At 35.1% G+C, this 16,233-nt stretch overlaps 1 protein-coding gene across 1 annotated transcript in view; it reads right to left on the minus strand.

The window, feature by feature from the left end:
• Positions 1-13,822, minus strand: part of LOC132198234 (cadherin-89D) — a 46,907-nt gene extending 33,085 nt beyond the window's left edge. Inside the window, exon 1 of the mRNA XM_059622136.1 lies at positions 13,683-13,822. The gene's annotated coding sequence lies outside the window, so the exon portion shown is untranslated. The remainder of the gene's footprint in view (positions 1-13,682) is intronic.
• Positions 13,823-16,233: the final 2,411 nt, after the last annotated feature.

Raw genomic sequence — 16,233 nt, forward strand, 5'->3', positions numbered from 1 at the left:
GGACAGTCCTAAAACTCTTTTTAAATATCTTGTTTTGACTTTTTCAAGATTTTCAAAATCAGTCTTTGTTAGGAAAGGCCATATTTCTTCAATGCCGTAGGACGCAATTGGGGAAATTTTTAGATCAAATAGCTTGTGTGCTGTTTCAATGGATAATTGTTTTAGTTCTCGTATATTATAAGTGGCCAGCAATGCAGCTCTTGTTCTTTTTTCAATGTGCTTTCCAAAAGAGATTCCTGATGGTTGAAAAGTAACTCCTAAATATGTAAACTCAGCAACTCTCTCTATTTCAATTCCACCTAAATCTAGGCGGTCACTTAATGCATATTTTCCTAGACCCTTATTTCTAAATTTCATGAATTTGCACTTTTCCAAGTTAAGTTTCAAACTGCGTTTTAACAAAAATTCTTTCATTCTGGCTAAAGCAATTTTCAAGTCACTTAATTTTTCTGAGGTTAAAACAATATCATCTGCATAATAAATGGCTTTCACGTTTGGCAAATCTCGTAGAATATTATTTATATCAGCTAAAGAGTAATTGAACAGAAATGGGGACGTGCATCCCCCCTGTCTTACCCCATTTGATTGTGTAATAAGTTTTGATACTGTTACTCCATCTACTATTCTCAAGAAATTTAAGTCTAAGTTGTGAGCTAAATAATTTAACTCCGTGAACGTTAGCTTCTTGCTTTCTATTAACTTCTTAAAAATAAACGCCCTATCTATTGAGTCAAAAGCTTTACTTACATCCAAAAATAAGGCATATAAGGGTGATTTCTTCTTATAAACTGTCTCTTGAGTGTTATTAACTAAGGACTTAATTGCCTGTAAAGTGGATTTTCCTTTCACAAAACCATATTGATTGCCTGGAATCTCGTGAATCAAAGATGAGTAGATACGTGCATGCAGTACACGATCTAACAGATTGTAAAAAGCCGAACTAATACATATTCCTCTATATGAATTTGTATTTTCCGCGTCCCCTTTTCCCTTATACAAGAGTTTTAGATTTGACTGCCTCCATTCCTCTGGACATGTTCCTAGCTCCAAGCATTTGGTGAAAAATTGCGTTATTTCGGGGAGTAAGGATTCAACAAGTAGTTTAATATTTTCATTCTTCACTTTGTCAGGTCCAGGGGATTTCCCGTTTTTCATTTTCTTTAATGCTAACAGAACTTCTTCTTCCATAATAGGTGAAAAATTTATATCATTTCTGTAATCTACTATCATCTCTTTCAGATTTAAAGATTCATTTTCACTCAATTTTTTCTCGTTGAAAATTTTTTCAAAATTGCACTCCCATTCATCCATCATTATATTGTTTGTATTGTAAAAACTTTTGCTCAACTTGAGAATTTTATAGCACTTATTCTGCTCCGCCTCTTTTAAAATGTCCAACTCCTTCATTTGCACAAAAGCGTTCTTCTTCATTTCACACACATTTTTGTAATTTCTTTTTATTGCGGTATAGTGCGGTAATAGAATCTTGATTATACTAGTTACATTTAAACTTTCAGCCACTTCCAAGCACTCTCTCCATTCGTTCAATTTCTGTTTTAATTCGTAGCATTCAGAATCAAACCACGGTTGACTAATCCGTTCAGTTTGCCTACGAGGAATGTCGGCCTCTTTCATAATATTTATCATATTTTTATAAAACTCTTCAACGTCCCCCTTTTCCAGATTTGTTCTTAGAATATTTTTATATTTAGTCTCAATAAGCTCTTTAAGTATGTTTTCATCTAATTTAAAATTTTTCTTATTCAAAGACATGTCCCCATTTCTGTTCTTTTGTTTCGTGAAATTAAATTCTATTGAAATAAAATTATGTTTTCTTATGGTTGGGCAAATTTTAAAATTTTCGGTGTAAATTTTTGGCCCTTTGAAGATTAAATCAACCACACTATGACCATTACTACAGTCGTAGGTACTTTTATATGGATATTCATTTACTATTGTCAGACTGTTTTCCTCAGCAAAATCAAGCAGCGAGTCAATTTTTCTGTTTTTAGTATCCAGTCGGCAATTAAAGTCTCCAGCCAAAATGAAATTTTCAAAATTTTCAACATATTTAAGGATTGAGAGAAGTTCATTAGTCACTGTTGTAGAACGTATCTTCGGATTTAAATAGCATGTTACTACTGTAATGTCATCAAAATTTAGAATTATGAAGTTTTCCAAATATTTCACATTTAGTAAATTTCCTAACCTAGAATTAAAATACACGGAAATTCCCCTCATCGGTCGCCCTGCCTCCTTTTGTGAAGCTAAAACTTGCCTTGAATAAAAACCAGGAATGTGAAGTGGTTTCTTTAAAAATGTTTCCGTGAAAAGAAGAATATCATAATTTTGCAGTTCTGTTGCAATCGGAGATTCATATGCTTTCGTAAGCCCTTCACAATTCCAAAGCCCTAATTTTAAGTTACTCACGTCGCTGTTTCGACAAGGGAAATCTATAAAGAAAGTTTCTCACGAGCACCACAGTTGCGCTTGCTTCTCTCCCTGGGTGCAACAGTCTGCGAATTAGGGGCATCATTTAGCTGCTCTCCGTCATCCGGCTTCCCTCCAGTCTCTTCTTCTTCCTCTCCGGCCTCCTTTGGGTTGAACAAATTCCCACAGTTTCCCCAGCGTTTGGAGACATACTTGTTGTACAGATGAACAGTGACAGGGACATCTCGAAGTTCTTCGTACAGAGTGTCCAAGACCCAGAGGCGATGCAGCCTGTCCATGCCACTGCACATGTAGGTCATTGCAATCTCGTCAATCTCTTCCTCTCGAATGACTTGGGCCAGCTTAGCAAATGCAGTATTCACTCCCTTTAGGAAAGGCTCAGGTGCTTTGTGCAACTTGTGGGGGGACCTCATTTTAGTTACCACGTGAAACACAGTACCGTACTTTTCAGTCTTCTCTCTGATGATTCCGCCTATTTCAGTCTTTCCCGGCTCCGCTTTTGGTTTGCCCACCGCCGCCGTAACCTCTTGTGCAGCCCCCATGCTGGTCCAGAGATCAGAGGCTATGGCGTGTGCCTTTATCTCTTGCTTGGCATCCAGTAGACTGACCCCTTGATGTTCAACAAACTTGACCTTGGCTCCCTCCACTGCGAGCGACTCATCATTCTTCAGGGCCTCATCGAGTTGGGCAGAGCGATCGATGTATTGGTTCACGCAGGGTGTGTCATCAGCCTTTGTCAGAGGAGCAATTGGTGGATAATAACCTCTCTGATACCTGCCGTGAAATTGCCTCCGTCTGTTATCTGTACCGCTCGACTCATTTTCTGCATTCTTCTCGTAGAAAAGGACCTTCCGCTCAAGCTCCCTCAGCTTAGCCTCGTGCTTCTCATCTCTCTCCTTCCAGGACAAACGTTCCTTTTCGAATTCCTCCTGCATCAAAGATACTGTTTTACTGAACATTTCGCCAAGTTGGTCATTCTGAATTTTGAGCTGATTTGAGAATTGCAGCGTGACATGCTGGAAAACACGCTGAATGATTTCCTCCAACGTTACTACAGCTCCCGGAGGAGCCGGACCTCCTGCATAAGTCTGTCCAAAACCTCCTGAGTTGAGAACTGGTCCATTGTTTCCATTTTGCAGAGGGTTTGGCGCCATCTCCTGTCCGGGGGTGGGTGGAGTTCCTTCGGGCCATGCTGGATGATGGAATTTTGCTCTATTTTCTGTATGTCCGTAAGAAGGGCCACAATTTATGGGTGGCTGGGCAGCGTACCCTTGTGGTGACCTCCACGGCACATGTGCAGATGCCATGGCCTTCAACTCAGGGAAAAAAGGCGAAATTAGACACACGACCCTCCTAAACCAGTGTTTTCCTTACCGAAGCAGTGCTGCCAACCTAGCAGTGCTGCCAACCAAAGCAGTGCTGCCAGTGCTGAAAATAAAAACGAATTATATTCTAATTAATATAAAAATTTAATAAAAATGTGTGTCTGCGGATCTAAATTGTGATTTAAATTGATTCGAAAAGTGACAACAACTTATCAGATGTTGAAGGTGTGGAATTTTTCGTTTTAATTTTCTGCTCCGATTGAGACGGATGCAAAGTTCAGTCACCGGTGACGGGTGCATTTACTCGCGTGCACGCGATAATTGCGATTCGCAAATTGAATGCGCTGCAGTCCCGCAGACGTTTTACATAATTAGATCGGCGCGGAATTGAAAAGTAGTGCGACCCGGCACTTATTACATCCCGCCGCGGGGCTCGCGATTTGTCACCTGTGAGAGGCTGCATCTTATCTCTCCTTCCACTCGAACGAAAATCTCATCTCCATAGCAAAAAAATCTCATTTTCAACATTGGCATTAATTTAAAAAAAATTATATTTGCCTAATTTCAAAAAATCTATCGAAATGAAATGTTTATTTAAATTTTGTTTTCTTATGAAACAGACAAATTTGTTTAAAGTTTATATGAAATAATTATATTATTTAATACTTTTCTATTCTGAAATTTTAATTAAACACATATTATATTTCATCTCCAATGAATCGAGTGAAAAAAATTTGACAGCCGATCGATTGATGCGCCTGAGAGCGGAGAAAAACGCGTCCGTCGGGGAGCCTGACGGAGAAAGTGGATTAGGTGCTAACCATGCAGAGAGCAGACACGCGACCCGCGGCAGACGAGCACCGAAGTCGAAGGCGTGGTTTTCCACCTGCGAGCAAAAATCGAGTTTCCTCTCTAATCGCAGCAGCACCCGGCACACAAAAGTAAAAACAACAAGATTCACTCATTAGAGAAAACAAACCACTCTCTAAATTGCCGCATAACTTCATTAATTAAGCATATAGAATTTTTTCTCTCTATAGTAAATGACAATTCTTAAAGAATGGACTCTTACACTTATCTTAAATTCAACTAAACTTGCAAAAATTCAAAATCGTTTAAATTATTAACAGGTGTTTGATAAAAATATCCGCTTTTCTAACATTACTTTTGGTGACAAATTGAAGGGACTTGTAAAATTTCACAAATACATTTGTTATTAAAACCTCATTTTAATGGAAAAAAAATTAAAAATATAAATAAATAAATAAATATCCAAAAGAAAACAATTTAAATCTAATCGAAGTTTTTATCATTACGCATTTTATTTCATAATTTTAATTAAATTTAAGTTTTTTTGTTAAAATTCATCCATCACTTTCATATAAAAAAAGAAAAAAAAATAGATTGCTGATAAATTACTAATTGCTTTATGAAAAAAAAGTAAAACTGCATGTGAATATTGAAAATTAAAAGATTGAGTTCTCCCTAACACTAAATTATAATAATTTTAAACGCTCTTTAATTGAGACCAACTGACACTTTCAAGTAACGTCAATTTGAAATTGCATTTTAATCGTACAAGGTCCCCCATAATGCAACATGAAAAATTGTGAAAAGAATAATTTAGAGCGAGAAAGCAGTACTTCCTTCCAGCAATCTGCTGAGGCCACTCTCGCGCCGCTCACGAAAGTAGCAAAAGTGGCCGCACTTGCGAAACCTAATATGATTTATGTCTGCTCCACAATAAACACACATCACTTGAAGTCGTGCGTGACAATTGAAAAGAAAATTCTTTTTATCAATTGGCCATCGAGATTCAAATCAACAAGCCACTTTTTTCAATTAAAATAAAAATCTCGCCTGCAAACATGAAAACTTCCTACTTAAAATTTTTATTGCCTCCATAACTTTGGGCGAGTCATCGCTCTCGGCCGCGAGCAAGTAAATAACCTCCTCATTCGACTGAAAGCGAACGTTTGTTATTCAATAAAGTTGAATATATGCGCAGTGGTGCGTGGCCGAAAGAAATTCGATTATGTATTTTTGCATAACGAATTTTTGAGAAAAGCTCGTGTACTTTCTCCTTAGACGGCGCCGGACGTTCCAAATTCAAAAACTAATGTTCGTTTCCGCACAATTAATTGCGTCAGTTTTAAACGAGCTCGTTTGGGCAGTAAAAGTTTATTTCGTATTAAAAACCGCGGATCCGGCCTGCGTTCCACTTGTATTATTTCTGCAATACTTGCCAAACTTTGTTTTCGTTTCCTGCAATTTCAAAGTCGAAAAACTATGAGAAAACTCTCGAATCATGCGCTCTATGACGTTGCAATTTTAAAAGAGCTACAAATAAATCCATATGGCACCACAGTTACTTTTGTTCTTTCCTGGCATTCGGAGAACTAATATTTTAACCGTTACATCGCATTTTGCTAAATTGATTCAATTTTCGGATCCATATTTCCAAACCACAAAAATTCACTTTTATAATTTAATAAATTTTTAATTCCCTAAAAATAAAAAGTAAATTTTATATTTTATTTTATAAATTATATTGGGGTAAAATAAATTTATGAATTTTTAATCATTTTCATTATGGTTTATTTCGAGAAATAAATTATAGTAAATTTTAAGTATCGAAAATTCCTTCTAAATACATTTAATTTTTCTAGTGATTTATATTGTTGGAAATTTTCAATTTTTCTCACTGTATTAAAAATTATATTATCAAAAGCAATAATTTTTTAATTTTATTTGTATTATTTTTGTAAAATTTCATTCCACTTTAACTAATCAAACTACACAAATCCACTTTGAATAATAATCCATTATTTTTTATATTTAACCGGTTCGATGAACTCGAATCTCGTCTCCGCGATTATAATTTTTCGCCTCGGATGGAATCAAGAAACCGCAAATTCGCATTTTTCACAGGCAGTTGCGTTTCGCCGATCCAATGATGCTCGGCAGCCAACCAGCCGGAAAAACTGCACATTTTTCTTTCTTTCTTATACATAGAAAATCTTTTAAATCTTTCCATTTCCCGCAGAGTTGAGATTTGATTTTTTTTTCATCTCACAGCGGGTGGTTGTAAATGCACTTCTTGATTAGTGGCGTGAAACTTTCACTAGTTGTATAATTTTTTTTGTATCCATACATCCTAGTCGGCTTAATGAGTTTAATTGCACGCACGCAAGTGTCATAACTGCAGAGAGCAAGGCCGCGGCAAAGATTGGAAGAGCGGCAGAGAAAGGAGATTGGCAGCTTTCCTTTTCAACTCATTTTCTATTTGCGATCCCGTTGAAATAAATCAATTTGAATTAGCCACGGAGTGTGACCACGCAAAACTATTCATAATTATCATATGGTTGTAATTAGAGAGTGTAAAAATAGTTGATTTGTTGCAATACAAGTTTGATTCCGATACTGTTTTTCCTTTCCTTGGAAATTGACATTTTAAAAGATCAACAAGATGGAAAATCGTATTTAAAATTAATTAATTGAGTTTAATTGGAAATTATTGTAGAAGAGGTCATTGGACTTTTGTTCACCGCTGTAGTCGAAATCTAATCGAAAAATGTACCCGACAGAAGGATGAAGGATATTGTTTTTCAGCCGAATGCACATGTTTGGCATGCTGGTCACAAAAACCTGTTTCACTTTGTCGTTCTTGGAGTTAACGGGTCCCACCATATGGCAGTTTCTGATTAAAATTGAATATAGAACTTTTATGTCAAATAATCGATTCCTTCCTAGCAAACAATTACTTAACATTTAATTTCCAATATCAATTGCGATTTTTTTTTAATTAATTCTCATCGTCATTTAATTATATTTATGGTTATTTTTGCGCTTAAATAATTATATGGAATTGCGGTGAGGAAAAAATACTGCTTTAAGAGTTATTAAAACAAATACGATTGAGAGCGCTCGTTTTTTTGTGCTCCAATTTTGTGACTCTCAACGTCGCTTCCCAAGTAGCGTGGGAATTTTTATTGTCAGTCGCACATTGACACCTCCTTTTCAGCCGAGATAAAACAAAGAAATGCAAGCGAAAAGTAAGCAAAAAGTAGCAGAAAGAAATGCTTGTTTTTATGTTTTGTCCTGAATAAAAAAAATAGCAAACTTTTTCTTATTAAATTTATGTAGAGAATAAATTTACTTTTATTTGTTAATGAACAAAGTGAAAATTAATGAAATGCATTAATTCCCACTAAAATTAATTGTTTTAATTAAAAACTCTAATATTACTTTCCCTTCTTTCAGGAGAAAAAATTTTGAATTTGATAGAATTTGAAATGATTGAACACAATTAATTGACGCCTGCAATCAATCATAGCGATTCGCTGATTACAAGCAAATAGAAGAGATGAAATTGGATTATTTATTTTTCCTCTTCCTTCTCATACGTATATAAAATGGGTCGTGCACGCGTCTCTTGAAGTGGGTCGCCCTCCTCTTTTCTGCAAGAGTTCATCATTTCTTTTCTTCTGTATGGTCGTTTGATTAATTATGATTAGCCAATTAGGAATTAAAGCTCCTTACGCAACAATGGCGCGAGATGGAAATCGTGTCAATCCCGCACACACAATTTATAACGAAAAGCTTCCTCTTTCTTTCTAATGAGAAGAATATAAGAAGCAACAAGAAATCTCTCATCGCACTGGTTTGTTTTGAATATCGTTCGCAGCTCCCAAGACATAAATGGAACAGTGCAAATGATCAGCACTTTTAGCAATTAATACCGTTTTTTGTTATTATTATTATTATTCACAAATAAATCGTCAAATATGAAACAAAAACAAATTGAAACAAATTGTATGAAAATAATCCTTCCCGTTCAACTGCATTAAACCGTGAAGCATAATCAGCTTATTTTTAAAGAAACACATTAAATTTATAACTTTAGCTTATGAAGTGATTTTTCCCTGAAATTGAAGAAATAATTAAATAAATATTTGTACAAATTAATTGATTTTCATTAAAATCATTCTTGAATTTTGGGCAAATTGTATAATTTTATTAAAATTGTCTGATTTTTTTCATTATTAAATATTCAGTTTTTGATATACAAAACTATTTATGTTGGTGGGAAAGGTGATTAGTGGCTCTCCGGAATTAGTTTGCTAGTGGATGTGCCGCGAGGGGAAGGGGCAATTAATTACACACACTTCTCCCATCGCAAGTAATTCAACGAACACAATAATTGCCCGAGTGCAATACTGTTATTTTTCGCGCCTAATTTAAAATCGAAATCAGTGGTGGGCGCCGACCGCGGAAATAATGCAGCACAGATTATTATTATGCTGCATAACAATGAGCGAGATATATCCGTACAGTTATAACTGCGATTATATGTTTCGGCCGGTCCGACCTGAGCGCAGAGGTGGTATATTCAGATGCCTATCGCACTCGGAAGCTCCTCTCGCTCGGAAAGAATGAATTATTTCTGCAAGTCTGGCAACCACTTGGCTAAGCACGGCCATTCACACTCCTTATATTAATCTTTTCAACAAAAGGCTCAAATACAAACCGATGAAATCGAAATTGGCAAAGGTACATGGGTTTTTCCAGTAATGGGAGGATTAAAAGATAGATTGGTCAAGCTCGTGTCAATATTTATTATAAATTAATGAAATAAATTAATATCGGTTTTTGAGTTATTTTGAGTTGATTTACATAATTGGCAATTTAATAAACTATTTTTTGATTGTTTTTTATTTCAACAAAGAAAAAAACAGCATTTGATTTTGAATTCTGATGCAAAATAATAAAATTTTTATGGATTTGAAATTTAGATGTGATTTGAATTTGAAATAAAATTAAAATTTTTGTACTTTTTATCGGTGACATTTTTATAATTTGAATCCTGATGAATAATTATAGCTAGAAATCTATAAAATTGTTGAATTTTTGCCTGGTTTTTAATTTAACAAAGAAGCGATAAAATAGAAATTGAGTTTGGAGGAAACATTATAAACATCAATGTGTGTCTTCGTTTTGCACAAAGTGGAGCTGCAAATGATAGATTTTGCAGCGCGGATCCGAAGAAATAACAAGAAGCTGCCAGATGCACGTGTCTTTTTCATGTCTTCCTTTGCATTTGATGCCTCAATCGCGGATTACGTTTCATGCTTTCACCTGTCTCTCAATTGTTCCTCCGGACGCATCCATCCAGCTAAAGCACAATCAATATCTCGAATGACGAGCGCCTTCAGACAAAGACCTCATCTTTCCTGCTACTGAACTACCCTTCCGAATCGTTACACCAAGAGAGAGACTACAAAGAAAGCACTTCATAATTTCCCTCGCTTCCTGTCATCATACTTTACAAATTAGGTATTGAAATTTTTAACTTTTACTTGTACCTCAAATCAATTATTAATTTTTGCAATTCACTGGATTTTACATTAATCATATAACTCAAACAATAAGCCAGTACTTTTTAGTTTGCGATAGTGATTTTTATCTAAAGAGCTAAATGGAAGTTTGAAATTCGAGCAAAATTAAATAATTTTGATATACTTAAAAGTAAAAAAAAGTTGCATCCAGACAAGATCGTTGAATAGGTAAATTTGTATAATTTTCATAAATAATCAACGCAAAGTCATTTTCTATTAAAAGATAGTTGATTTATAATTGATGTTTCTTAAAAAAAGTGTGAAGATTCGCCAAAAACTCAATTTCAGTCCGTTTTAAACAGAAAAAATTACCCAAACAAAAATTTTGTGTAAAAATTCGACTACTCTGATTTGCTACAAATATTTCACTGGATTTTCGCAGAAACCGGTATTGCCTCCTTATAGTTCCACGCTTTGGGGAATCGTAAAACGCCACGTTTTATTGGAAGTTGATAGGTGGCCAGGCAAATTAAAAGGCCATTAACACCTGATTTATCACCACTTGGAATTCCTCGAATCCGTTACACTCTCTTTCGATCTCTGCTCTCCAACGAATTCTCGCCAAAAGGTCTGGTCAGGGAAAGAGCTCGGAATAAAAAAACAATTAATTAAAAGGAACGCGCAGTGTGTGCGCGAACAATGATTTCACGGTGCGGCGGCGACGCGTAAAGGGCAAGAACCGCGCTCGGCCAGTTTGCTTTGAGAGGGAAAAAAGTGTTATTTGCTCGTCTCTCTCGTCGGCGGCGAATATTATCAGAGCGACCAGACATTCTCAGACCTTCCTTCCTGCGCTTGCATCACGAGAAACCGGATTTTGAAAAAGAGAAGAAGAAGAAGAAGTCAATAGACTCTTTGCACTGCACTTGATCTGTGCGTGGTTGCATCCTATATGCGCGGCCATCAAATCAAAATAAACCTCGGCAAAAAAACCGCACAAAATAACACTACAAGAAAATAATTTCAGCCCTAATTCTTAAAAAAGTGTAAAAATTTTCACTTCTACCGAAATATTTTTTGAAAATAACTTTTTATATGAAATAAGTATTATCCAGAAAAGATAAATATAAGTTTGTAAAAAGTAACAAGTTCTAAAGGCTAATTTTTTGGAACAAAAGTCTAGGAACGGTATTTTTGACAGTTAAATTTTTTACCCGAATACCGAAATTGTTTGATGAAAAAAAAAATCTAAAAATACAATGATGAAGGTACTTTTTATAAATATTTTATGGATCAACAAGTATTTTCTTAAAAAATATCAGAATATGAAGTTTATAATGAAATCTGTGCCAAATATAAATAATATAATAAATTGCAAGAAATTAAATAAATTCCACATGAAGATAAATTCGATAAAATCCGTTTTTAGTCCCAAAATTTGATTCAGAATCGGTCAAAAATCTCAACAAATTTTGTCAGAATTTACTTCGGAACGAACAATAATATAAGAAAAAAAAAATTCGGTTCATATCAATAATATTGAGTACTTATATTTTCATGAATATTTATAAATTTCTTTTAAAATTTAACAATTTTTTATCTGATCCAGAAACCCCCCTGCATTTTGACACACATTTGACGAACACAGCCCAAACCCTAAACTAGAGAAACAAAAAGCTACAATTGTTCAATTTAGCTAGACTTTAATAAAATTATTTGACCGATTTGAAGGTCGCAGAGAGACAAGGAGCAAAAGATCAAGCAGTTCTTTGAGACGGAAAATGCAATAAAAATGCAATTTTGAAATGAAAGAGAGTTTTCGCTCAGGCAATAGATATTAAATTTGCAGTTCTCTCTCCCCGTCTCTCGCCAGCTGGCTTTTAAAATGATCAAATGGTCGCGTCGCGCAGAAATAATGTTTTGTTCCTGCAGCCCCCGTGTGTTCTTCCAGCTGCAAAATTAATAACAAAGACCCGCGCCGACCTTGTCCGCCCGTCCTTGCTCTTGCACCAATTTAAAAAGTGAGCCAACAGTGCAAACAATTCGACCCTCCTCATGCATCACCAAGTTTTTCTTCGGAAAACAGATCAATTTTAATTTCTATTTTAAATATTTTCCAAAGAATATAACAAATGATTGCTCATTTTCTACTTTTGTATTTTAAAAATTAAAATATATAAATCAATTTAAAATAGAAAAGCCACGTTCGGGAAATAATTGGACGAAAAAATATGCATATTTAAACTGCTTAATTTTCCATATAATTAAAATGATTTTAAATAATTTAGAAGGAATAAAAATTCAAATATATCTTGTGTAATTTTTTGAAGTCAAACAATCAGTGCATCCTTTTCAACACTAGTTGTTTTTCTCAATGATTGTTTGTGACTTTCCCGAAACGATTTTCCCTTTCCGATATTGTTCTTCTTCCGTAATTTCGCCAAGGTCGATTTTATGCTGGGGTTGTTTGCTTCTTTCTTTCTTCCGATCGCAGTTAAAAGAAAAACCTTCTGCCTTTTGTTGGCAACGAAAAAAGCGATCGCATATAACTCGTGTATACTTCTCGTCTTTAATCTTTGTCGGACGGAGATCGCGCGTGACTTTCCTTCTTTCTTCCTTTGCTTGCAAAACAATAAACAATCGCTTTGCTTTGACAATTCCGTGTCTCTCGCGCGATCGTTGCCTTCCAATTCTGCAAATCCAACTTTCAGATATTGTGTGGCCGAATTCATGACGGTGCACTTTTTTCGCGGATAATTGATAATTGTCCGGCGGCACAAAACGAAAAGCAAAGTGACGACACGACCCTCGTAACAAACATCAGATTGTTTTAATTAGTAAATCTGAAACGGAAATGAAAGTGAATCTCGTCACGAAATAATGCTTTTTGTTATTTAAAACCCTTCAAGAATAATAATTTATTACAATTGAATTAATTGAACAAGATTATAATCGACTGATTTATCAAATGAAATAAATCTCATAAAATGCAATTCCATAAAATAAGCTAATAAGATTGAGTTTTTTATTTAATATTCCAATAAATTTTATGAAAATTTTATTCGTTAAATTGCCTCATGATTTAGAAAGATAATGCAAGATTTATAAATCTGATGAATTAAATCCTTCGCATTAAAGGATTTTACAAACCAAATTAAAGCAGACTTTCATGAATTGATTCAGATGTAAGAAATTGTTAGAAATAAAAGTATTACAAAGTAAATATGGAAAACAACAAAAAGTAAAATGAGGTTGAAAAATCAATTTGCGGGGGTTTCAATGAAAAAAATTATTAAAAAATAGTCAAATTCAGTCTGTTTGGAAAATTGGAAAAACACGTGGAGTTCCGTGCGTTGAAAATTGACAGTTAATTAATTATTTTTTATTTGGGAATTACCAGAAACTCAATCTTCATGCAATATATTGATTTAAAAGTGCCATTAATTAATGCCGAAATTTCAAGTGAGCTCCACATTTCGCGTCCAAACAAAATTTGTTTCAATAACAAATCGATTTTCGCTGCTGAAGATCAATTTCGAACAAAAATCGGGAAACTAATGAAGGGTCTTACCGTGTCAGGTGCGCATCTAGGTGTCACAAATCAACTCTCGGTCGGTCCACTTTGGTCTATTCAGAGCGGAAAGGTCGCGCTAGCTCATCGCCCGCACTCATCGACACACTCGAAGAAATCAACAACCTTAGTCGTTTGCAGCAGCACCGCAACTGAGAGCCTCCTCAGCCGCGGCGAGACCTGAGAGTCTTCCCCTCCCCTCCCTCCACAGGCCAACGCTCTTTTCTCTCATTTCGCATCAATTCTCTCTTCTTGTTTCTGCGATATCAGGGAAATGACTTTATGGGTTACCCAGTTTAGAGTTAGATGAGGTGCAACCTGAGGAAAAATCCGATCGGACGGAATGGGGCTGCAGTCAGGTCAAAGGATAGCTGCTTTTCTTCTCCGCTTTCAAAGGTTGATTGATGCTCTCGCGGTCACTGGAATTTCTTACAAAATAAAAGAAGTTACTCAACAACAAATACAGAGAAATTGTGTGCGATAATCTTTCAATTATGTGACCAATCAGTTGTAAAAGCACAAACCGCACCAAAAAGAACCGCAAAATATTTTTAAAATAAATATATAGAAATCGATCGTTTCCTACCCAACCGGAATAAAATTATTTTACAAAAGTTTGTTGCAACCTAAAAATTCAAATTCCACTAAACAAATTCTGCAGATTCCAGCGCAAGAAATTACAGGAAACAAAATGCAAAAATTAAAACAGATTGAATTAAAAAATATATTTAATTAAGTATTTTACAGTATTTTAAGTTACAGAAAAATTACTATTCAATGAATTCAAGTTATTCTCAATAAATCAACTCTTTTGGTCCAGAAACTCTAGAAACTTGCAGTTTTAATTCGCAACAAAAATTATTTTTCCAAAAATAGCTAAATTTGTACAAAAAACGATAATTGTCTTCAATTTCAAATGCATTTTGCAACAAAGGGAGGTTTTTTGCTTCTGGCATGCGGGACTAAATAACGATTCCATTGAAAACCGTGTGTGTGTCTCTCTCTGCAACACATATTTTCAACGTGACAATGGAAGAGCTGAAGAGGGCCGGCAGCAATGGGTGAAATTGGCCTCTTTGCGCGTTTCAATCAAGGCCGCAATTGTCAATCGGCTTCCGCCGCTTCTCTCAATCAGCACCTGCTTTGGAAAACTATGCACTTGAATGAGAAAAGAAAAAATACAACCGCGCGCATCTCATTTCATCTCTCATTCTCTCTCGATCGCATAAGTAGGCGCAAAAATGCACACACCTGCCTAGCTGCACCGCGATCGAGAATAGAAAAAAATTTAAAAAAAAAAATGCATCCTCCTTTTGCAGTGCGCGACCTTCGGGGTCACGCTGACCTCACTGACCTGCGTAATTGCGCGGTTTGCATCTGCATGTCCATTACCTAAGCCTACATATTGCACGCTAAGGTCAAGTGCACACCTTTGGCACAAATTCCGTTTAAGCATTTCCATTTTCGTTTTTTATTGATAGAGAAAATGCAATCAAATAACAGAAGATTTTACTTATTTAAATTTTTCCAAAATACAACTTTGATTTGTTTAATAACCAAATTCTAGAGAAAGTTTGATAAAGATAAATTTTTAATATTTATTATTTAAAAAAAGTAAAAACCAGTATAAGATATTTTAATAAATTTTAAATCAGAAGTAATATTGATAATTACATCCAAAATTTGTTGCTTAAGATTATTGATAAAATAAAAAACATCGTTGATGTACAGCAAAATTCTCTTTTACAATTAGATCGGTTTTAACATGAGACTCGTCGTTATAGTTAAAAATTAAGATGGAATATAATTGGTTGTGTGTTCCAAGTGGAAAGAAGTTGAGCAAGTCGAGCGAGGCGCGTTAAATTAAGTAAGACGTCCAGCTGCGAATTGTTTTGGGCCGCTGCTTTCAACGGAATTAACAAAGCAGCGAAGAAAGTCGGAAAAGTGAGAGAAGAGATTAGAGCCGCTAATCAATCTCTGCACTCGCCATTGTCCGCCGCTGCACCAGGAAACTCCCAAGACAATCAATCTAACTATAAAATTGCAATATGAATGTAAACTTAAATTTCAACAGAAATTAATTCACATTAGAAACGATAGAGCGTATTGATAATTAGTTCCAGGGCCGTAAAGTGAAAATTTATTTAACACTTTTTCATGCATTGAATTTTCTTATAAAAACGCTATAAAAACTTCAATCTGTTTTCAAATTACTCTTAATGTTTATTGGTTATTTCTTTTGTTGTAAAATAAACCTACACTAATGTGCAGTGTCTCAAGTGCCTGTCACTGCCCTTTTTTACAGTGCACTTTTTGTCAACTTGCCACTCAAACAAAGAAAGCAATTGACAATTTGATACCAATTGAAAGGTCCCGACTGTCACTTTCCTCTCAATTCAGTGACTTTTTTGCTTCTGTGCTTGTTATTGATGGAGGGTCTTTACAGGTAATCCATGCAATCAAATGAAGATGCGGTGTCTTTCAATGTGATTCTCTTCACAGTCAAATCCTCTCCTTTTCAACAAAAACACAATTGACAAAAAACTTTATT

Source organism: Neocloeon triangulifer, unplaced genomic scaffold, assembly GCF_031216515.1.
Source record: "Neocloeon triangulifer isolate White Clay Creek 2 clone unplaced genomic scaffold, ASM3121651v1 ptg000012l, whole genome shotgun sequence".
Classification (NCBI taxonomy): Eukaryota; Metazoa; Arthropoda; class Insecta; order Ephemeroptera; family Baetidae; genus Neocloeon; species Neocloeon triangulifer.